The 25645-nt window shown below is 38.7% G+C and overlaps 1 long non-coding RNA gene across 6 annotated transcripts in view; it reads right to left on the reverse strand.

Moving 5' to 3' along the window:
* Positions 1-25645, reverse strand: part of LOC144282202 (uncharacterized) — a 257847-nt gene that overhangs the window by 27346 nt on the left and 204856 nt on the right. For 4 of the 6 annotated variants that reach the window (XR_013350539.1, XR_013350537.1, XR_013350536.1 and 1 more), the window contains 4 exons: positions 24361-24423; positions 16771-16810; positions 16098-16173; positions 15631-15755 (listed from right to left, as the gene is read on the reverse strand). This is a non-coding gene — a long non-coding RNA (uncharacterized LOC144282202). Of the gene's footprint in view, positions 1-14576; positions 15163-15630; positions 15756-16097; positions 16174-16770; positions 16811-24360; positions 24424-25645 lie in introns of those variants that run through there. The other 2 variants (XR_013350538.1, XR_013350540.1) reach the window with 2 other exon arrangements.

Below are 25645 nucleotides of genomic sequence, written 5' to 3' on the forward strand. Positions count from 1 at the left end.
ATTTTTATTTATTTATGATAGTCACAGAGAGAGAGAGAGAGAGAGGCAGAGACACAGGCAGAGGGAGAAGCAGGCTCCATGCACCGGGAGCCCGATGTGGGATTTGATCCCGGGTCTCCAGGACCGCGCCCTGGGCCAAAGGCAGGCGCCAAACCGCGGCGCCACCCAGGGATCCCTCTATACATTTCCTTAAGATTTTCTTTACCACTGGTTGCTTTTCACTGACCAGAATATTTATATAACACATTCAAGGTGTCTCTAGTTGTACAAAAACCAATGTTAAAAGAGAATACCTTTCACCACGATTATGGGATCTTTTGTTTAATGGGGTTAAAGATTATCCATAACAAAACACTGTATTTGAGAACAAAGATTGGTAACCAACAACATCAATCCTTTCTCTCAATTCATCTTTTAAGAATAAAAACACGATTATGTAAATAAAACACTTTATGTTTTGAAGAGCAAAATATAAGAATTTCAATCTTAAAAAAATAAGTGATTTTTGTTAATGTTGCCACATGTAGCTAAGTTTATATCTGCATTTTAACGTACATTTAGTTCCCAACTAAACATGATAGATATCATTTTACGTTTCTGGGCCCTTAGTAATACTTACAGTTACATAATTAATTATTAAAAATTGAATCATGAGTTCAATTTGGAATATTAGGAAAAATGAAATGTATTTTTATATAACCCATTAAGGTTGTATTTAAACAAGCAAATAATTAAGGTAACCATATAATTTGTCATCCCAACCAGAACAGTGTAAGAGTAGAAAGCACTACTAATAATCACCAGGATCATATGTAAAATCCAGGGCTGCCCTGGTGGAAGCAGGACTTTGGATTATACTTCTAAATTTATAATACTTAATGATACATTTATTTATTTTTTAAATTTATAAGTGTTTATTATGCAATCTGTAAGATGGTGAGATGATGTTTTAAAACCTAAGGGAATGAATGGGATAATATATTTACTGTAGATGGAATTTATGAGCCAAGAAAGGGTACCTAAGATAGATAGTGCTATTTTAATCCAATATTTTTTTTTCACAAATGAGGATCCTAAGCCTAAACAGGCAAAAACCATGACCAAGTTATCACAGTGAAACCAGAGGAAACTTTCATGTCCCTGAATTAAACCTAATATCTAGACGATGGATGGCAATTATGGGCAAATCCACAGCCATGCTTCAAAGAGTGAACCAAGGAACTAAAAATATAATTTTAAAAAGTACTTCATAAAACTCTAACAATGTGAAATAATTAGCCCTTTTAATAAAAATCACAAAAAATGATGCTTATTGTCAATAATATTCTAAGGTGGTTTTTTTTTTTTTTTTAAACCACATTTATTCATAGAAACTCTTTTATTAATCTCAGTGACAGGAAAGATCCCTAAGGGCATCAGAGGTGAAAAGAAAATGTCTGGATTGGTGACCTGGGCTGCTCTGTATCTGGGGGGCCAGATTCTTTTTTTTTTTTTTAAGATTTTATTTAATTATTTGAGAGAGAGAGAGAGAGCATGAGCGAAGGCGGAGGGGCAGAGGGAGAAGCAAGCAGACTCTATGTGGGGTTCTATTCCAGGACCCTGGGATCATGACCTGGGCGGAAGGCAGCATTTAACCAACTGAGCCACCCAGCACCCCTCTTGAATTCTGTAGAGAAAAGAACATAAAATCTGAGGACACGAAACTTGAACTCAAATCCCTGCCTCACCATCGACCTTGAGCATATCACTTAGCATTTTTGTCCTTGTTTTCCCTTTATTAGAGTAGGAACACCTTAGCCACAGGGCTTGTTGAAAGGAATAAATAAGAGGAGTATGCTTGACATATACAAGGCCATCAAATATGTTGTTTTTTCCCAAGCATATTTAAAATGACCTTGAAGAATACGTTTAAAGAAATAATGTGTAGAAAAATAGAGAAATAACAAAGGAAATCTGGAACTTGAAAAGCCTTGATAGTAATGAGTTAACAGCCATTTAAAAGTGCTCATTAGCATCTGATAACCTTTGCAGTTGGCAAAGTGCCGTTCTGAAGATTCTATTATTATATGTTATATAAGTTGCAATTAACGAAATAGGGAAGAATGAAAACTCAATCTATCAGAAAATTGCCAGTTAGCAGGACAGGGATTAAGAATATAGTTGTAATTTGAGAATAGACATTAATAATTAAAAGGTCAAGATGGTTTACCCCTTAGGAACTCATGTAATAGGGAGTTTATAATGCAAATCATAACTCTTATTAGCTATGTGAGCGGAAAACTTCACCTCGAAGCATGCAAACATCTAAAAGAAAACAGGCCATCTGCTTTCCCTACCTAGAAACTTCCTACCCTTCTGCTCTTTAGTCTGGTCATCACCATCACCATCATCAGACATTCAACAAATATACTAGGCCCCAAGGACCAAAATGTGTAAATAATTGTCCCTATGCTAAAAATAATGATAAGTATTTGAAAAGGACACTCCAAGTAGAAATTCAGGACCAGATATGAAGAATAAACAAGATAAGCCAAATTTCCCAGGCAGTATCACGGTCATGATTGTCATTATCTATATATCACTGGCATTATAATATTTATTTTATCAACTATTTAAAAATGTAGGGCATTTCTTAAAATTCCTCCTACTAAATTCTAGATGTCTCCAGAGATTATTGTAAATATGCTTAATATTAACCTCATAGATACCACTTTCTTCTACCCCAGTTCCAACAGCTATGCTACTGACTGCTCAGAAATGGCCGAATCAATGAGATTCCATGCCAGAATCAGAGCCAAACCAAGGCCACGACCAGTTCCATTGCCTTGCATCTTCCGCATTGCAAGGTAGAGCAGATTGGCTCAGCTCACATTCCAGCTCTCTAATAGAGAAGAGCTAATACTCCTCGGTGCCTCTTGACGTGTCCTGCTATGAAGTCTTCATGATCAACGGATCTTAAGTCACTTCACATATGTGACTGTTATGCTTTATAGCTGTGTTCTGAGGAGAATTAGAGGGCAATTTTGTATTTTCCTTCCTTCTTCTCTTGACCCATGTCAAGCAATTAAATTTATTCTTAGAGCTAGGTCTTCCCCTGGTCCTGGAGGAAAATTTGGGCAGGTCACAGTCTTTTCAGGGCCCTCTTAGGTAACCATCAGTGGCCAAATCGGCTCTATGTCACTTGCCAGCATCAATTGCATGTATTTCTTTCTAACTGCACATTTGTGATGTCATGGTGGAATGAGTCATGGCGGGCAAACACTACGGACCATAGTCCCCACCGCCATCACTGTCAGACAACTGGTTGTTAACCATTTACCACTGCTGCAAACAATTCTCTGGTACTTCAAAAAATAAAACACACTTTTAGTCTAGCAAGGAAAATACCATGTCCCTCCTAAAAAGAAAACCTGAAAATTTGCTTTTCAGTTGAAGCTATCATCTTTGTACTGCTTAGGTTTACAATAGGTGGGACAGCCTGCAATGAGCAGAAGAGGATGTGGTTGGCTCCTTTTTCTCTCTTTCCTTAGCTAGGGTTTCTCTCTTCCCCATTGTGCTATGACAGTTGCAGACTCTCTCTAGACTTAGGGGAGGAGGAGGAGGAGGAAGAAGTAGCTGCTGGTGAGTGATGGCATGGCGGGGACTGGCAGGGTGCTAGGTGTTAGGGGTCGCTGACCTGGCAGCTGTACAAAGCTGACTCTCCTGCTTGCCCTTTTAGCCCTTCATGTGTAGTTGTATCTGTCACTTTTGCAACTTGCCACTACTTCTGCAGCCCTTTAACAATTGGTTTCTACCCTAGTTTCATTCTGCTGAGTCCTGCTTACCTAATGAGGGGGGTCTCTTAAACCCCCTTAAAATGAATTGACTACAATTCTCTCACACTCATACTTCCTTTGGCCCGACAACCTCTGAGCAGAGTCAAGCAGGAACCATGTGGTCCTTGGTCGTATATCTCTTTTTCAAGGGAGAAATAATAAGGGAAATATGGCAGCCTTCTAGGGTTGGCCACACCTATCTCCTCCAAGTGCTTCGGAGACTTGCACCTGAATGCCAGCTGGCCCTTCTGATCACAGGCCACTCTTGCCTCCAGTCAATGTGCTGATGTCATACTCACCTAGGTTTCCAGAGAGGATATGGCATAAAAAGGACGGACATTCTTTCTGTGAATGATACCACTCTTCTCCTTCTGCCCAGGGACCCTTTGCCTATCCTCTCTCCTGGTGGAGATGTATGGTGGGCAGGGATGCAGTCAACATTAAAAGAGATCCCATTCTAGGAGTTAGTGATTATGATTTAAAGAGGTCAACAGAAGGCATGGTTTAAAGATCTGTTTTTTATGTTTACATTATAAAACTCTGAATGGTAAATTTAACAGGATGAAAAAATTAATTAGTGCTCACATTTTCGAGCAACTCTGGGTGACAGTTGCATTTTTGTTCATCAACAACGAAACCATATTCAATCCTTGACATTGGACATGACTACTCATGGATAGCATGAAGAGTGATGCAGTGTCATGACTAATTATGTACACATTGAATTAGTGATTCAAGAGAATTGTAGAGGCAAGAACATCTATACTGTTTCTGTACAAGTGACTCCTGGATAGTCACGGCATGGTGAGTAATAAAAGCATTGCTGCCTTTTTCATACAGTGGGGATTGGAAATTAATGAGGAACTGTGGACTGTTTGACAATAAAGAATACAGAGAGAGTGTTTCTATATCTGAACAGGAAATGATGATGCTTGGACATATAAAAAAAATCTTCATGTGCAGTGATGGGACAATATACAAATACCTAAAAATTTTCTCTAAATCTTCAATAAATCCCTACACTTTAAATGAGCACATACACTTTATAATACATTTTAAAATCAATTTTTTTTTATAGACCAGAGTCCTACAAAAATATTTCCTTAGTGTCCCAAACAACTGGTGGTGGCTTGGGGCTAGAGGATGCTCAGAGTGACAAAAATTGCGCTGAGTGAGAAATGGCCCCTACACTTGGACACAGACCCATGTTCTCTGGCCAGACTTTAGCTCCCCAACAATCTGTTCTGGTAACTTCCTTTCACCAGTGGTGTTTGGTCTTTTATTAAAATAAATCTCTTGCCAGCCCTCCAGGCCTGTTTTATAGAACCGAATTTGCAAAAACAAAACAAAACAAAAGGTGGCGGTGGGGGGGTCAATGATGTAAGCTAACCTCAGTGGTTCCTGTTTTACAAAACCCTCTATACTGAGTACGCTCAGGATTGCATGAAGGAGAGGTAGAACAAAGGGAAATCATGAGCAGAGGGAAAGGAAAGGGAAGGACAGGGGAACAGGAGAGCTGACATTCTGGAAGTTACCTTAGCCAACTAGAATATAAATTTAGGTAAAGGAATATAGGTCTATGCCACTTTTAAATATAGCATAAATTTTGTCATTCCTCTGTTCCTCCACATATATAATTCTTCATTGTTCTCAGGAAGTTACATTCTTATCCAGAGAGGGGTATTAGGATCTATCTCCCTCCTTTCCTGGACAATCCACAAATAAAATATCTTCTGCAGTACATTTCCAAAGTCTGAGCTATGCTGACTAGAGTAGGATGAGACCAATAAGTAGAAGACTTCATTCTAACATCAGGTTTAACCTTGGAGGTAGCCCATGGCCAGGCTTATCATGCTTTTAGGACTTCTGGTATAGCAAGTTAAAATAGTGTGGCAGGAATGGGCCTATGTGTTGCCTGGCCACTATTAAAGAATTTGAAGCTAATGACACAATATGCATTGATGATGTTGCAAAAAGTGAAAGCAAAAATTTTTGAACCATTTAAGTAACTATTCTGTAATTTTTGGGTAACAGGCCTAGGGTGCAAAAAGCACAACAGAAAGGGAATAAAGGGAAAGGAGAGAAAATGAGTGGGAAATATCAGAGAGGGAGACAGAACATGAGAGACTCCTAACTCTGGGAAACGAACAGGGGGTGGTGGAAGGGGAGGTGGGCAGGGGGTGGGGGTGACTGGGTGACAGGCACTGAGGGGGGCACTTGATGGGATGAGCACTGGGTGTTATGCTATATGTTGGCAAATTGAACTCCAATAAAAAAAAAAAAAAAGCACAACAAAGACCCTATCTGGCATTTCTTTCAACCTTGCAGAATGACCTCCCTCGTGAAGATAAAGACAATGGCCAAGCATCAAACATGTCTTCCTTGAGGGAACCAGAGGAAATCAGAGCAGCTGTACTCATGAAGCATCCCCAATTTGATGTTCTCTTATTGCTGAGGTTGAGAGCTATATCTTTTTAGCTAAATGTAACAGAGTGTAATTCATGTATAGAGTGTTTGTCTTCATTTTCTCTCATCTTCAACCCAGTCTTCTGTAGACCTAATTCACACTCCAAGTCCCTACTTGTTCTTCTGCATCACTGAATGGATTACTATTGAGCTCCAGTGAGTTATACACATGCACACACCAAGAACAAGATTTAATTTTCAGTCAGCACATGATGTGCATTTTACATCCTGACCTTCAAAAATACATACATACAGAAATATAACTGTTGGACACACAATAATTACCCTAATACATGTGATATATTCTGATATTTTCCATTTTATTATTAATAATAATTTTCTTGAACTGATTAGAGAACCTAATAATGGGCTTCATCCTGTAGTTTAAATTCATTTTACTCTACACCTGCTTTGCAGATTATACACTGGGATCCATCAATGCCTAATCAATGAAATTCATTACAGAATTATCTGTCCTGCAGGTCTACCACTCAGGTTGTTTTCTCTCTTTACTTCTTGTCTCAAGTGAAAAAATTGTGCCAAGTATTTTATAGTTTTCTCAATTAATGTCTGAATTCAAAAGGAAAGCATATACCCTCACCTCTAAGTAAATTTAAAAGTGAAAGCCTTCTTTTCCCAGAAACATAAATATACACATTTATACTTACAAACACACACACACACACACACACACGTCTTAGAAAAAGATCTGAAAGAATAGACCTCAAATTTATAACAGTGATTATCTTAAGAGAGAAAGATGAAGGAAAGAAAAAAAAAGTGAAGGAAATGAGGGACTGTTACTTTTTATCTTATCCATTTATGTTTTACTCTTTATAATAGATTTGCATTATTACTGTAATTTTTAATGAAGGTATGTTTAGTTCTAAAAACATAAGAAACATAAAGATAAATAGTTTAAACTCCATATTCCCACCATTCAGAGAAAATCAATATTAAAAATTTGATGTAGGGCAGCCTGGGTGGCTCAATGGTTTAGCGCCGCCTTCAGCCCAGGGCGTGATCCTGGAGACCCTTGGATCAAGTCCCACGTCAGGCTCCCTGCATGGAGCCTGCTTCTCCCTCTGCCTGTGTCTCTGCCTCTCTCTCTCTCTCTCCTGTGTTTCTCGTGAATAAATAAATAAAATCTTTAAAAAAATGAAATAAAAATTTGATGTATTTTCTTTTAATCTTTTCTTCTGTGAACATACACACACAAACACATACACAGAAGACTACAATTATAGTGAATACAGATTTTTGTTCTTTTTCATTTAACATTACAATAAAGGATATTTACCTATGCTGCTAAAAATTCTTTAAAGAGTTAACTTTTCACAATTGCTTATAGTTCATTAATAGGCATTTTATAAAATAGAAAACTAATCATTTATTATTAAAACTATTTTCAAAATTTTTAGGAAACAAAGCAAAAAATAAAGTAGAACTATATCAAACTAAAAAGCTTCTGCAGACTATTGAGAGAGAGAAAATATTTTCAAATCATATATATCTGATAAGGGGTTAATAACAAAATAGAGAGGGTATTTATACAACTCGATAGAGAAAAAGCAATCCAATTAAAAAATGGGCAAAAGGTCTATTCAAATACTTTCTTGTTTTTTTTCCAAAGAACACATACAGGTGGCTAATAGGTTCATAAAAAGATGATCAACACCACTAGTCATCGGGGAAATGTACATCAAAGCCACAATGATATATTACCCCACACATGTTAGAATGGCTATCATCAAAAAGATCATGAAATAACAAGACAAGGGTGCCTGGGTGGCTCAGTGGTTGAACATCTGGCTTGGGCCCAGGGCGTGATCCAGGGGTCCTGGGATCAAGTACCACATCAGGGTCCCCATGGAGCCTGCTTCTCCCTCTGCCTGTGTCTCTGCCTCTCTCTCTCTGTGCCTCTAATGGATAAATAAATAACATCTGTAAAAACAACAACAACAACAACAACAACAAAAAAAAACAAACAACGAGACAAAGATGTGGAGAAAGGAGAACCCTTGGGCACTCTTGGAAATGCGAATTGATGTAGCAACTGTGGAAAATAGTATGGAAGTTCCTTAAAAAAATAAAAAATAGAACAAACTGACCCAGCAATTTACACTTCTGAGTATTTATCCAAAGAAAAAAAAAGCTCTCAAAAAGATACATGCATACATGCATACCCATATCCGTTGCAGCATTGTTTATAATAGTCAAGATATGGAAACAACCTAAATGTTCATTGATGGATGCATAGATAAAGAAAATGTGATATATATATATATACACACATATATATGTGTGTGTGTGTGCATGCACACATTATATATATATAACAGAATATATATGTATAGTGTATATACATTATTTATCCTTAAAATAATGAAATTTTGCTACTGGTGACAACATGGGCGGACTTTAAGGGTATTATGCTATGTGAAATAAATCAGACAGAGAAAGATAAATACCATATGATCTTATTTATTTATTTATTTAATTTTAAGATTTTTAAAAAATTTATTCATGAGAGACGAGAGAGAGAGAGAGAGAGAGAGAGAGAGAGAGAGGCAGAGATACAGGCAGAGGGAGAAGCAGGCTCCATGCAGGGAGCTCAATGTGGGACTCTATCCCAGGACCCCGGGGTCACGACCTGAGCTGAAGGCAGATGCTCAACCACCAAACCACCCAGGCATCCCCATATGATCTCATTTATATGTGGAATATAGGAAAAAGAAAAAAGGCTCATGGATATAGAGAATATATTGGTGGTTATAAGAGGCAGGGGTTGGGAGATGGGCAAAATGAGTGAAGCAAGTCAAATGGTACAAATTTCTAGTTATAAAATAAGTAAGTCATAGAGACATAATATATGTAGCATGGTGACTATATTACTAATACTGTAGCACATACATAAAAGTTAAAAGAAGAGAAGTTAAAAGTTCTCATCATAAGAAAAAAGTTCTGTAACTATGTATGGTGGCAGATGTTAACTAGACTTATTGTGGTGACCTCTGCTTTGCCATATATACAAATATTGTATCATTTTGTTGTACATTGGAACTAATATAATGTTGTAAAAAGAAAGATTACTTCCAAGATTTTTAATAAATTATAAACCACCAAAGGAAGAATAAAATTATTAAATTTCAACTACAATTCTGTGTAATGGGCATTAGTCCAAAGCGCTTGTTTATGATTAAAATATAAATGATAGTTTAACAAGAAGTGTGCTTTAGTATTATTAAGTATTTCTTATCCAGCCGTCACGGGAAACAGTTCATAGAAATGATTAGCCTTTCAAGGCTATGATCATTTAAAGTGCTAAAGTAAACAGAATCTAATGAAATGTAATAGTGCTCATGAGCAAGGCTATATAGATAAGAAGAACAATATCTTACCATTAAATGGGGAAAAATACCTAGAATGGGCATAGATTTAAACACACTGCCCTTGAGGTGTCTGTAAAAGTCTTGTAATATAGAAAGATACTGCAAACAGGGTACCTGTCAAACTCAAAAAGAAACGAAGTGGTTAGACTGAACATTTAGCAATAAGGCTAAAGCCGGGGCTAGGAAATGAGATCAGAGAGGCACAGTAAGTACGTGGAACGCAGGGAGAAGACCATGGTCACACAACAAGACCACGGCCAGGTCCTTATTGACGCTTGTCTCTTAGACCTCTCTGCCTTTAGCATTACAGGTAGTCTATATGTACTCTTCCTTTAAATCTGCATCATACATTTTGTATTCCTACTAAAAATTTTGTGAGCTTTTCAAGGGCATGTACTACTTTTCTACAATTGTATGCAATGCAATGTTGGACCCTAAAGGAGCTCTGAGTTTGCATTTGCAGCAGTGATAGAGTCCATAATTCAGACAACCTTGTATAAAATGTGAATAAGATTTGCTGTAAGGCATTCAACTCAACAAGATAGTGAGTAATTACCAGGCTGTGATCCAGAAGAAGAGGGAAATCAAGAGAGGCAAGTAAAAATTTAGACTCACTTTTCCCCTGGGGCACTTGCTAATACTGAAAGAGAAGGGACGACAGGCTGAGCAGTTCTCTAGACATATCCCAGGAATAGGTAGATAAAACTTGGAGTCAGGGCATCTGGGTGGCTCAGTGGTTGAGCATCTGCCTTTGGCTCAGATCGTGATCCTGGGGTCGTGGGATCGAGCCCCACATCAGGCTCCCCTCAGGGAACCTGCCTCTCCCTTTGCCTGTGTCTCTGCCTCCCTCTCTGTCTCTCATGAATAAATAAATAAAATCTTAAAAAAAAAAAGTTGGAGTAAAGTTGCTGCTTGGACAGTACAAGGAAGTACTTATATATATATTTTAAATATTTTGTATATTTATTTGGGACAAAGAGACAGGGAGAACACAGGGAGGGTGAAAGGGAGAAGCAGACTCCCCACTAAGCAGAGAGACTGATACGGGACTCAATCCCAGGACCCTGAGATGATGACCTGAGCCAAAGGCAGACACTTAACTGACTGAGCCTTGCAGGTGCTCAAGGAAGTGCTTATAAATCTCATGCACTTTGGGTAAAGACTCTGAAGACTTGTATACTTGGAGTACAGTGAACTAGACGTGGTCCTCCATTTATAGCAAACTTTCAATCCTTTCAATCCCAGACATTAAATTGAGGATCCCAGATAGCTAGTGCCCAAAGGCAACTATGGAAACAAAATAAATCATCTCCAGAGAAAGATATTATACAAGCCTTGATTCCTACAAATAACTTAAAAAAAAAAAAAAGATTTATTTATTTTAGAGAGAGTGAGAGCAGGGGGAGGGGCAGAGGAAGAGGGAGAGAAGCAGACTCTCTGCTGAATGTGGAGCCCGACCCCACAGCCCTAAGCTGAGATCATGACCTGAGCCAAAATCAAGAGCCAAATGCTTAACAGACTGAGTCACCGACATGCCCCCTACCAACAACTTTTAAGTACAATGTCTGGCTCATGATCAAAATCATCCATACATGTGAAAAGATAACACAAAATACATGAGAAATACAGGGGAAACCAGAAACAACAGGCAATTTAAAGGCAAGGGGCACCTGGGTAGCTCAGTGGTTGAGCATTTGCCTTTGGCTCAGGGCGTGACCCCGGGGTCCTGGGATCGAGTCCCACATTGGGCTCCCCGCAGGGATCCTGCTTCTCCCTCTGCCTGTGTCTCTGCCTCTCTCTGTGTCTCTCGTGAATAAATTAAAAAATAAAATTAAAAAATAATAATAAAATAAATAAAATAAAAGGCTTACTGGGGCTGCAGATGTTGGTGTGATCAAACAGACTTTAAAATAAGCACACTTACTATGATTAAGACTGTAAAGATACAATTGAGAATTTCCAGAGTTGGAAAGTATGAGAAAAGACAACATTTTTAAAAACACATAGAAATTAGAAGCATAATTAACAAAATGAAGAATTCAGGGCACCAGGGTGGCTCAGTTGGTTAAGTGTCTGCCTTAGGCTCAGGTCATGATCTCCAGGTCCTGGGATTGAGCCCCACATTTAGATCCATGCTCAGTGGGGAGTCGCTTTTCCCTCTCTGTCTGCCCTTCCCCTCATGTTTGTGGGCTCTCCCTCCCTCTCTCCCCCAAAATAAATAAAATCTTTAACAAAAAACAAACCAAAATGAAGATTTCAATGATTGATCGAACAACACTAACCAGATACAATGAAGAGATAATTAGTGAAACTATATACAAATCAGAAGAAACAATTTAGAAAGAAACACAAAGAAACAAAAAAAGATCAATACAGATGCAAGGATAAGAGGCATAGAGAATAGAATAAGAAGTTCTAAGCCAGGTGTAAAGCTCAGCCCCAGAAAAAGAAGGGCAAGAACATAGGGCAGAAGTAATATTTGACCAACCGCCGAGAATATTCCAAAACTGAACATTCTAAGACACAGTTCAAGAAACCCTACAAAACCAAGGGGTGAAATAAAAAGAGATACATAAGTAGACACATTTTAGTAAAACCAATTATAATCAAGAGCAGATTGCAAAACAGCAGAGGAGAAAAGATTACTTCAAAAGAAGCAATAATTACACTAAGAATTGACTTCTCAAAAAAAAAAAAAATCAATGAAAGCCAGAGATAATGATATTTGCAAAGTGCTGAAAGAAAATAAGTGCTAATTTATATTTCTAATGAAAGTGAAATAGAAACATTTTTGGGTAAATAAGAACTAAGAAAATTCATTACCAGCAGACTAATATTAAAAAAAAAAAAATAAGGGCATTCTTTAAGTGGGAGAAAATGAAACCAAATGAAAAGTAAAAGATGAAAAAAAAAAAAGAAATAGCAAATAACATGGTAACTTTATGAGTACATTATTTGAATATTGTTTATGTAAAATAATAATTAAAATTAACAACAAAAGTAGCATTTAAGTTGGGGACAGGAAATGGCATTAAAATGCTCTAAGATATTATATTTTTTGGAAATAGGTTAAAAGTAACAATTAATATCAGACCTTGATAGGTCAAGGATACATGTTGCGATGCTAGGGAGGAGTACATACATTCTAAGATAATGGATGAGGGAAATGGAAAATATTTAAAATATCAATCCAAAAGAAGGAGAAAAGAAATATAGGACAATTAGGACAAATAGGAAGTAGATAATGAGATGGGAAATTTAAATCCAAGTAGGTCACAAATTATACTAATATAAATGTTAAATGCTCCAATTAAAATGCAGATTATTGGAGTTGTTTAAAAAACGCTACTTACTATATACAAGAGACATGTCTCAACAGAAGGATACAGAAAAATTTTTTTAAAAAAGGATGAAAAATATTTTGCAGGCAATAACAAAAAATATTCAGCTACGGTAGTGCCTATAGTGCCCATAGTTAAGTAGATTTCAAGGCAAAAATATTACAAAGATAAAGAGGGACATTTTTGTTGATCAACAAGTCTATACCTGTGAGCTAGCTAAAATTATGGAGGGAAGCAAAGGAGAATATGGCAGAACAATTCTCATGCATTCCAAGTAGGCGTATGAACAAGCACATTTGGAAGACATTCTAGTATTTTGTATTAAGATGAAGATGTAAGTATCTGTTACGGACTTCACATTCACTTGTTGAAATCCTTACCCTGGTGGGATGGTATTAGGAGGTGGGGCCTTTGGAAAATAAGAAAGTCATGAGGGTGGAGGCTTCCTGATGAGATTAATGCCCCTTATAAAAAGAGACACAAGACAGCTTGCTTCTTTTCTCCCTGCTCTTTACTATGTGAAGACACAGCAAAGAGATGGTCATCTGCAAAACATGAAAAGGGCCCTCACTAGACAATGGATCTGCCCACACCTGCCTCTGGGATTTCCCAGCCTCCAGAACTAGGAGAAATAAATATTTGTCATTTAAGCTATTCAGTATCTGGTACTTTGGTATAGTGCCTCAAACTGACTAAGACAATACGCTATGACCAACAAAATCCATATTCAATGACATAGAAAAATATATATGTGTGCATCAGGATTCATATACAAGAATGTTCATAGTAGCACTACTCATAGTTTCCCCAAATTGGGAGGTCCCAAATTTTTCTGAACATTAGAACAAATAAATAAATCGAAAATACTTAAGACAATGGAGCAAGTATAAAGCATTTAAAATGAATAAATTATTCTTACGAAAAAAATAAAAAATAATTATTCTTACAAACATAGCAAAAAAACAAACATAACAAAATATTTCACAAATATCTTTTAAATACTTTTAGCAAAAGATGCCAGATACATAAGAATGCATGTTTCCCTTCGAAAAGTAATCATTACTAAATTATAGCATTTAGAAATACATATGTGGGTGATAAAACTCTAAAGAAAAGCAGAGAAGTGACACTATAAACTTCAGATAGTAATAATCTTTGTGAAGAAAAATATAGGAAGTATTAACTAGAAAGGACTTTTAAGATGTTGGCAATGTTCTATTTCTTGACCAGGATGGTAGTTTTATAGACAATGACTTTGTAGTAATTCATCGAGCTATACATTTTTGTCTGTTTTGCATTTATTCCGTTTCTGTATGTGTGTTTTGTTATTTTTCAAAATGTGTGATGGACACCTGGGTGGCGTAGTCAATTAAAGCCACTGACTCTTGGTTTCAGCTTAGGTCATGATCTCAGAGTTGTGAGACTGAGCCTGGTGTTGGGCTCCATGCCGTGTGAAGTCCACGTAAGACTCTTTCCTCTCCCCTGGCCCTCCCCCCGCTCTCTAAAATAAATAAATAAAGGTTTAAAATATTTAAAATAAACATATAAATAAAGACCCTTTGTGAGATTTGTACTTTACCTGATGTGATCTGGACTGTGTAGTGGATTGGTCAATTAATTTGGCTCATTAATCTAAGAATTATTTAAATAAAGATGCCTCCATACCTAGAACATTTAATTTTTAGTTAAAATGTCTATAATTCTACTCCTAGGTATTTATCCAAGATAAGTGAAAACATATGTCCACAGAAACATTTGTAGAAGAACATTCACAGCCCCTTTATTTCTAATAGCTCCAGACTGGAAATAACACAAATGTATATCACTGCAATTTTCAACATACACATACACAGTACACTGATACACAATTTGTGGTATATCTATACCAAAAAATACTCTTTAGCAGCTGATTTACCCAACCATATGCATGAGTCCAGTGAGGTGCTTGTAATTGGCTCTTCCGGGTAGGAAAAACCCTGATTTGTAGGGTTTGCCAATTTCCATGATGTTAAATGTTCCCACCTCAATACTCTTATTTCAGCTTGAAGTCACTGAATGTGGAGTTGGGAAGAGACGCACACAGCTGACTCTTATAATCGGTCTGAGCTGGCGCCAGTGCACCACTGGAGGAGCCTCATAGACATTATGCTGAGCGAAAGAAGGCCACACACATGAAATTACACACTCTATGACTTCATTTCTATGAAGTTTTAGAAAAATAGTCTAAAATGGAAAAGAAAATCAGAAAAGTAGTCACATTTGGGGCGTTGGGGTGTGTAATTCCCTAGGAAGGAGCATGAGGAGATTTTCTGGGGAGACAGAAATACTCTGTATTGTGATAGGGCTGTGTACCACACAGGTGTATCTATTTGTCAAAATCATACAGGTAAGATTTGTGCATTTCTAAGTATATAAATTTTACCTTAGGCAAAAAGGACTCCTAGAAAGCTAATGAGAGTAATGGAGCTAGGGGGAATGAGCATGAATAACAGTATAGGAAAGGCAGAAAGTTGATAATTATTAAAGGTGGGTGATGGTATGGATTCATTATATTCATCTGTTTATCTTGTATATATTTAACCTTTCCTGCATACAAAGTTTAAAAATAACACATACCTAGATGAATATAGATCCACCAATTGTTCTGATGTAGTACCATGGCTTTTTCTTAAATCAAGAGTCCTCCGGTTTTGCTCTGTGTTTGTTACAATAAGCACTCCAGATATTTCAAGTTGTTTTGCCTTTAAAGTAGGAAGACAAAGACACATGTAAAGCCATCATGGTGCGGAATTCTAGATTGTTAGGATTTTTCCTATACGGTTTTCCTCTTTAACAGTTGTCTTATTCATACCTAATTGGACGGGTTTTTTTCAGCCCACTGAATCTACTGTGCTTTTCCATAACATTAAATTTAGTTGCCATGAGATCAAGAAGCTTCTTTCTTTTTGCATTCTCATTCTATCAATTTGTATGATTTTTTAAAGTATGCAATTAAAATAATAGTATGCCTGGCTCATACAAGTTTGGAAACAGAGTCAAATTCAGGAACTAACCCTTGGTAAACAAATAGCGCGACAACTCACCTGATGTATAGGGGTTCCAGGAAAATTCCCAATCACATCCCAGGCTTACTGGGCCGGCTGATACTTCCCATTCCCTCTGTTAAATACATAGACCAATGCCCATGGTCGTTAGATTTCTAGACTGTTTCTTAGAAGTCTATTAACCTCTAATTTACCTCATTAGTATACTGTTGATATACTTCAACTATAGCCAACTAAAGGTATACCATCTTGTCTGCTGGAGAATGCTTGTTGAGCGCCCACTTACATGTATTTCAGCCTTCCGATTGTAGTAGTTGTACCTAGCGGTGACTTTTGAGATGAGTGGGAAAGAAAGATGTGCTAGTAACTTATAAACTTAGTACCTTTGCATAAGTCACTCTACCAAACTCCTCCAACAGTTGAGGAAGGCTAGACACAAAAATGTACATACTTTACGGTTTAATTAACATAAACTTCTAGAATGCTAATGCAGAATGAAAAAAATCACAAGAGCCATCACCTTTGGAGATGGTGGGCCATTTAAGCCATGAGAAGAGGCTTAAAATGAATTTTAAATATATACAAAGGGCATTTATCCTGGGAACAGGGGCCTCAGACCCAACAGTCTTATTTTACACTTACAAGAATGGTAGAAAAGAGAAAAGAAAACTGGGCACAGCTCTATTTATCTGTTTATCTAGCCTGAACTCACCTGAGACAAAAGGTTGTTGTCTGTTGCATTGTTTTACTTCCTGGAGGGGAAGTTAGAACATGAATAAAGAATTATTTTTTTTGTTCCATCAGAGACTATGGTCAGATATACTCCAGCCAATGAATGTCCTTCAGTGGCTAACAATGGGCCTTCCTTTAGTCCTTTGAAAGTCAAGAGAGCAGGAGAGAATAACTCTATAGCTGACAGCTTTGTAGATGAGGTCTGAACACCTGGGCAGGCCGGCTCCCGAGGCCCACAGTTCCATTCAGGTGCACCTTTTGGAAAATCTAGGTAATCTGACCCTCTTCATCTCTCTCCAGGTTAAGAATACTTAATTTCATATGTAATAATAAAAATAGCAACTCTTCATTGAGCTTTTAATTTGTACCAGGGAATAATCACTTTATATACCTATTCTCTGACTTTTGCAACCCTGTACAGGAGACGCCATTATTATCCACATTTTAAAAAATGGACAGATGGGGCTCAGAAAACTGGAATAACTATCCCAAGATTGCCTAGTTAAACAAGAGGTAGAGCCTGGATTCCCAGCCATGCAATCTGACTCCAGAGTGCCCCTCATTAACCACTGACAAGTGAAGTGACTAACGCACTGTAGGGAGCTGGGGGAAACTTCAGCAAAGTCCTCTCCTTCCTTATACTAAGTATCAGCCAGCAAACTAAAAGATGCAGCTGATGAATTTTGGCCTAAATCAGCCCAGAGAGCCAATGTCTTTAAAAGATGATGAAAACAGAAATGATGTGATTAGTGTCCTGAAAAACTAGCAGAGACCATTTTAAATCACAGGGTTCATAATCAAGATCAATGAGAGCTCTGCATTTTTTTTCAGGCAACAGGGAAGGGAAGAATAAGAGAGGAGACCTAATTTTTTAAAGGACATTTTCCTTTATTTTAGGACATTATCATTTTTGCTCTAAGTTTCAAGAAGAAAGAAGAGTGATGTGTACCATTTTATATCCTTGCAGCTTATGTCAGACATGAATTAGCAGAATTTAAATGCCTCTTATCGTATATATTGGATCAGTTTATTTTACTACTTTGATGTTTTCATTTTGCTCAAATTCACACACTCACACACACTTGCCTCCTGTCCCTGCAGACAAAGGAACTATTACTAGAGGCAAAACACACATGCATGCGTGTGTTTATATAGAGAGAGGATAAATATATATTTCTATCTTATCAAAAGACAGACTTTGAACAAGTCAGAAAGAACAGACCATATTAAAACTATCACCATCGAACACAATGTCCAATGACCTTTAGGGTAAATAAGAAGAAAAAAATTCCTCTGTAAAAAGAACTTTTTGTTCATCACCTTGAGATTTTTTTTTTTCCTCAGATTGAATACCAAGTTATTACAAGAGAACGGTGTGGTCAGCCAGATGACCTTGGGCAAGTCACTAACATTCTTTCTATCTGAGGACAGAGAATTGAGGTCAAAGCTCCAATTTTGAGTTCTCCTTGAGCCTGAATTTTAGGTAGTAGGCCTCTACTGCGGCTTGGCGGGGGTAAGCGTACAATGAAAGAAACTTTCCATGTGTCCATTTTGGCTCCTTAGTCCACTTCCTCCTTTGGTTGGACGCACTTGCACAATGGTGGAGGTTGACCTAAGTGAGACAGTTGACATCTTGTAGTTCGCCTCTAGTGCTGCATCTGAGGTCTGAAGAGTCAGCAGACACTAGAGGTATATACTCCGAAGCCCTGTGAAGCTTGCCCTGTTTGATAATCACGTAAAAAATTTCGGTTGAGTCGCCTTAGGAAAAAGCATCTGGGCAGCAGTGACGGGAAGCTCCAGCTGATTGGGAATAAATGGGCTCTGTGCTCAGCAACAGCTGCAACAACAGAGGGCCAGCCCAGAGAGGTGGACACGCACAGAACAAGCTGAGTTGGGGCCTGGAATTTCCCGAAATGAAATCCGAGAAGTATTTAGGTTGACCTTCTCTCTCTTAGCACAGTTGACCCTTAAGAAACAAGAGATGACACATCCCAAAGCACACTAAACTTTTACAACAGCAGCTCCAAAAAAAAAAAAAAAAAAAAGAAAAAGAAAAAAAGAAAGAAAAAAAAAAGAAAAAGAAAAGAAAAAAGTTGGGAAATGTATGGGACTCCTCCCGCAATGCTGCGGAATGAACTAGTTGACTTGACTGCCTTCTGTTTGGGGAATAAACAAAGAGATTATTTAAGAATCTTATATGCTGGGGCTGCTGTGGAATGCACAGTTTCCAGAGAACAGATTTAGCTGTCAATTATCATCAGGCTTCCTACCCTGCAGGACTCACTTTTCCATAGCAGTCAGGGTTATGGAGACAGAAAACAGAATGGCATGAATTGCAGGTAGAAAAGCTCACCTAAGAAAAACATAGGGGGGAGAAAGAGTAAAGTATTTGGGAAATATACATAAGGAGGTACAATATGGCTGGGGAATGTATTATCTTCCAATGACAGCCTGCTCAAGAGTGTTTTCACAAAACTGCAGAAAAAATTTTCTTAGCAGGGAAATCACAGAAGTGGAGTCACCTCCTGGGTAGGTGTATAAAGACACCGCTTTAAAGGTATCTTTGGAGAATGTTTTGCATGTGCGAGTGAGGCCATTATGAGGTACAGCCCTCAGGGTACCCACTTCCAACCGGCCTAATAAGATGGGAGTTAGTGAGGTAGAATGGAGTGGTACCTGGGGGAGCTGTCCTGGAGACAAGCCTCCTCTTCAAGCTGTGACTACGTTGAGTCACTGGGCCCTGGCTTCCCTCTGTTAGATCCTCATAACATACACCTAAAGGAGTTTGTGCGCCTCATGTCCACAAGCATGCAAGACCCAAGAGCTGTCCTAGGGACAGTCTGGCAGGAAGTGCTGGGAAATACAAGGCTTCATAAGCATTTGGCTGGGAGGGAACCTGGAAGTCGTTTAGTCCCTTCGCTTCTGGGTGTTGGCTTGGGCGCTGAGTCCTTTCTAAAGCAGCAAAGAACATAGAAGAGATCGCGCTGCTTCCATGTTACATATGCAATGTCTACAGACATAATGATCTTGGTGAAGTATCTTCTACTGAGAGCAACAACACAAATAAAGGAACAGCAGGATTCAGAGTCCTCTGTAATTCCCTTCTCCCATTCTCTTAATTCCACTCCTATCCGTCCTTTGACCCCAACAGCAACAACTTGCCCTCATCAAGGCTAATGGTCATGTTGCGGAATCCATGCTCAGTTGTCGATCTTCTTCTTACCTGACCCCTGAGTGGTATCTGGCATAGTCGACCATCCCCTCCCTCTTGAAACTCATTCTTCACTTAGATCTGGACCACCACGCTCTCTTACTTCTTTTGCTTCATTTGCTAGTCCTTCTTATCATCCCTCATCTTTCTTCATGGAGCCTCTAAATGTTGAAGTGAATTCCTAATATCTCCCCCTATTTATTGTATAGGACCTCAGTAATTCATTAGCTTAATGAAAAACAAAAAGGACACCTGGGTGGCTCAGCAGTTGAGCATCTGCCTTCAGCTCAGGTCATGATCCGGTCCTGGGATCAAATCTTGCATTGGGGTCCCCGCAGGGAGCCTGCTTCTCCCTCTGCCTATGTCTCTGCCTCTCTTTCTGTGTCTCTCATGAATCAATAAATTTAAAAAAAATCTTTAAAGAAAAGAAAGTCATGAATTATATGGAAATTGGGTTCACTGGGGAAAGCATTGCTTACTGGTGGGTCCTCTTAGTAGCTGTATCTGAAGCACCAGTCAGGGGGGGACTCTGTTCCCTCCAAGCTCCAGGAAAACAGGCTGCTACCACACTCTTGTTTCTTCTATATAGAAAGCAGAGTGAACTCTGTGAGGCTCTTTGTCTTATTATACCTGCTGACACTATGACAGGGTGGCCGTATAGTCTGGAAACCTAGGTATATGTTTGCTGATAGATTAGGAGAGAGTCATCCAGAGTGATTATGCCAGAGTGGTAGGGTTGGGAGCCTGTACAGAGCCTGATAGAAAAGCTGTGTCACACACCATGTTCCTTGCAGTTTTGCACAGCACAGTAAACCATATATTGTGAACGAGGGATGACACACAGTGAACCTATCATGTATTAGAAGGTCATATCCACAGACTACTTACCATGTGTATTTCCGTATGTTTCCACAATTCTACTTTATAGACTGAATGTTTGTGTCCTCCAAATCCATACATTGAAATCCTCATCCCCAGCATAATGGTATTGAGAGATGAGGGCTTCGGGTGATTAGGTTATGAGTGGAGCCCTCCTGACCAAGATTAGTGCCCTTAAGAAAGAAGTCCTTTGTTCTTTCCACCACATGAAGACATAGCAAAAAACCAGCCAACTCTAAACTAGGAGTGAGCTCTCACAAGACCCTCATCTGCCAGAACCTTGATATTAGGCTTCCCAGCCGTCAGAACTGTGAGAAATACATTGCTGTTGTCCATAAGGCACCCGGTCTATGGCATTTTGTTCTAGTAGCCCACACAGATGAAGCCACTAGAGAATCTACTCCCGTTGAGCAAGGCAACAAATGTGTCCTGGCTTGTTCTGGTCCTCTAATTCAGACGTTTATTGACAATATAAGCGGAGGTCCTTAGCTCCTGAAAAACAAAGGAGCTTTTGACCTCTACACAACTAACTGCCCAAATAATGAACAAGGAAATTAATGCTCATGTCGTCCTGGCTGTACACTAGGCACAGGGCTGGAGACTTTCACACGCCCACTCCGCTTAACCCTTATGAACTCACGGGCAGAGATAGCACTTCATCCTTATTACAACCATGTGAAGTGGATACTAGTACCTTTCTGGCTCCAAGAGGCTAAAAGAACTAGGATTTAAACTTCTTTCCTCTGTTTCTTTTTTTTTTTTTTTTAATTTATTTATGATAGTCACAGAGAGAGAGAGAGAGAGAGGCAGAGACACAGGCAGAGGCAGAAGCAGGCTCCATGCACTGGGAGCCCAATGTGGGATTCGATCCCAGGTCTCCAGGATCACGCCCTGGGCCAAAGGCAGGCGCCAAACTGCTGCGCCACCCAGGGATCCCTCTTTCCTCTGTTTCTAAGACTGATTGTCTCTCTTCCATGCCTCATTATTTATTCCATTTTTATAAATGAGTAAATGGGGATCTGAAGCAGTGGAAAAGTTTTCCTAAAATTACATGAATTACATGGTAAGACTCAAATTTGATCCTGGATCTTTCTGATTTTAGAGTCCCATGTTCTTTCTGCTCTGTGGCAGGACAGTTCTATGTATTTTCAAAATGGAAGGTAAAGCAAAAAGAATAAATCAAAAGGGAATTTGGGGTCTAAGTTTTTATGACAACAAAAATGCGCTTGAGATGTTAAAAATTGAACAGATTTCAGAGCATTCATTATTCTGTATTTCTACAGCCTTGACAAGTTGAGTTGGAACCATCCAGAATTAGGACCAAATTAATGTTGAAATCACCCCAGAATGATGTTTCAGAATATAGGGGCATAGTGCTAATGAGGTCAGGATAAGAACTTCAGACTACCGCACTTTTCTCTGTTTTAGAGTTCAAACCACAAAGTTCACCCTACATGGTCAACTCAGAAACTCAGCGTTGGTCACAGGTAGGCCCCAGGTAAAGAGCTCAAGTCAGTATATTGTTAAAAGTGCCAGAAAAACAAAATTCAAGCCCGTGTCCCAGAGTTGGTGGATCAGAGCCACTCGTTTCGTATTACCCTCAAAGGAGAGCTTTCTCTATTGGGCAGAGAAATAAACAACATGCATTTCACCTGTGGTTTTTACCAGATGCAAAGCTCTAAGATGCATAACACCATTGTCCAAGCTTATGGAGAAGACATACTCCTCTGTGCTGCCCTCCTACTACCCTCTGGGCACAGAGCTCCCTGGGAAATGAACTTGATCCCACTGGAGACATGCAACCGGGGAACTGGGCCACTGAACCATAATATTTACAGCAGCACTAAAAGCGATCAGCTCTTTGCTTCAAAAATAGTAAGAGTCCAACCAAATTTCATAAGATTTGGAACTTTTTTAAATGAAAAGTTACTTTAGAGAAGTACTTGTAAGAAAAAAAAGGAGGGGGAAAGAGCTAAAGTTTAAGGTCTAGTGGAACCTCCATTAGATTGGAAGTATCTGTTCCTTCTTCAGCTCTCATACTATTTAATGAGAGGAGGTCAAAAGAGGAGTGTTGTCAGAGAATGCAGGGTACAGTGGGGTACTAGGCTTTATTTTTATATGTTCATAAAAATCACAAGTGACATTTTTCCGGAAAATTACAACAAAAGAGTACAGCAAATATTATACAAGACTGTTTTCCTTCTAGGGAGGGGAGTTAGGAAAGTAATGCATCCCCTTTGGAAGATTTCATCTGGAGAACAAAAGCAGCTCTGTCTGCAGTTAGTTCCAGGTGACTGTGATTATACTGGCTCATTCTTTTGCCCTAAAAAAGGGCTGGTCTTGGAAAGATGATTGGCCCTCCTGGTTAGATTTCTTGGCAGCTGGGCCTAGGAGAGGCCTCAGTACTTTTTCACACCCAGTGCATGTGAGGCCAGCATCTTTAAACTGCTTTCTAAAATAAGTATTAGTTACCTGAGCTGGAAACCAGGGTTGTTTTGGCCCTTAGGTCCTGTAGCCTAGTGTACATGGCCATTGCTTCCTGGCTTTGCGTCTTTATGCATATATTTGCACATGCCCATGGACAGCCAAAAGTTGATCTGTACTTCCTCCAGGGGTCCTGGTTGTCTAGGTCAACATTCCAAATGCTGGTGGGAACTGTACAGCCTAAATGTCTGTGTCTGGCCTGCCTGCCGCTGTGGCATGTGTGTATTTAATGCTCTGGCTGTCTTCTCTTACCTTGACTTGCTAACCAAACAATATCTATTAATGCTGGAAGGAGTCATCGTTCCATACAGATTCACAAAAATGAGCTAGGTGTAAACAAAGGAAAAAAGGAACCACAAATCTTCAATCTGCCCATAGTTTCATCTAGGCTTACCTTGAAATATCCCAAAGTGGATGGGAATGTGTCTGTAGACATAAGGCATCGAGTGCAATTAATTTGTTACCTACTTATTAATGAAACACACCCTACTTTTCTACTGGTTTGCTTGGGACATCTATACCTGCTAAATATTTCCTGGCTCAGATGCTCCCTGCTGGAATAGAGGTCAGTTGGATAAATTTATTTGTGTATGCAGGCATTACTCAAGGAGCATTGTCTGCGCCCTCACTTTAATTACATAGAAATGATGAAACTAGTCAGGATCATGGTCTGTTGCCTCAGTGTGAAAAGGGCAACCCCTCCTCCTGGAATGTGGAAATTGAAGTTAGCACCAACACAAATTGAATCAAACTGACTACTAGAGCTGAATTATCTGCTTACAGAAAAGTCTTGCTCTCTCTAGCCACGTGGAGGGAGAAAAAGAATCCACTCCTGGTATCTCAGACACAGCGTTATTCCACTGGGGTATAAGAAATGTCTTCTCTGCAAAACTAATTGTTCTGAAAGCCACTTTGAAATGAGGAAGGATAGGCTGCAATATGCTCTGCTCTTTAGGTAACATGGAGTTGGACTGACTGGAGATAAGCATCTCCTACCTTTTTCCAAATGCTCTCCTTTCTCCACTCTGATTTTCCACCAAGCTCCCCAGTGTTGCTTGTCTGGTCAACAAAAACAGAAGCCAATGCTAAGATTAGTACTTGAAAAATAAAACTGAAAACAAAGGAGAGATAAAAATTGGATCTCAGAATTTGTCTATTTGTTCTTCCACCTATACAGCATGTTTTCCCTTTTGTGCCATGGTTCTTTGTATTCTGTGACAACAAAGCAGCTCCTCAAAATATTGTTTAGGTAGACAAATGTCATAAATTAGCCAGGTAATATGCAATTGGTTTCATTTTTAACATCAATGGATTTGGGCCAGAATTAATATGTCATCAGTGTCTCAGAGTTTTTAAAAGTGTATACAAGACAACTTGCTGGGTAATGATCAAAGCAAATACGTTTATTACCTGTGGCATTTACTTTCTGTACAGGAATAATAGGAAAGACTTTTAAGCCACAAGTAAATTCTAACTTTTGCTTAATTTATCTTTGAGTTCATAGTTAACTTCCCTTAGAGTTTCAGCTTCTACTTGAGGATTTAACTGGAACCCCATAATTTGTATTATCATTTGTACTTCCTGTCTCAATAGCCTCACCTTGAAACTGGGCAAGTTCCCAAGAATATAATGTCAAAGTCAAGTTGAACTACTTTTCAAAGGCTTTTTTGGTGCCCTTTTCTAATCAAGGGACCTTTATTTACCTTGACTCATGGTTCCAAGGACTTAGAAAAACCTTTGTTGCTAACGCAGCTAATACCCAATAATTCCTTTCCAAATTGTCTAAATGTTAAACAAATGCCATCCATAATTAACTGAAAACTATCAAATGCCAGATTTGTAGCATTTGATACCCATCTTCTTTGCTTTTCTAAAAAAAAGTTGGTTGTTCATCTGGCAAACAGAACAATAAAAGATAACATCTATTTTAAAAATTTATAATGAACCTCAGGTACATGACATAATGACAAGAGTTGTTCCAGTTAATAACTCCTGATGCCAAGGAGTTGGCCAGTTGAAGCTTCAAGAACTTTGAAGGAATGAGAAAATATGTAAGAGATGGGGTGCCTGGGTGCTCATTTGGCTGGCTTCAGCTCAGGTCATGATCCTGGAGTCCTAGACTGAGCCCCACAGGAGCCCCAGGATCAAGCTCCACATCAGGCTCCCTGCTTAGGGAGAGTCTGCTTCTCCCTCTTAACCTGCTTGTTCTCTCTCTCTCTCTCTCTCTCTCCAAATGAATAAATAAATAAAATCCTTAAAATAAAAGATCTCAAAGATTCCA

Source organism: Canis aureus, chromosome 13, assembly GCF_053574225.1.
Source record: "Canis aureus isolate CA01 chromosome 13, VMU_Caureus_v.1.0, whole genome shotgun sequence".
Taxonomy (NCBI): Eukaryota; Metazoa; Chordata; class Mammalia; order Carnivora; family Canidae; genus Canis; species Canis aureus.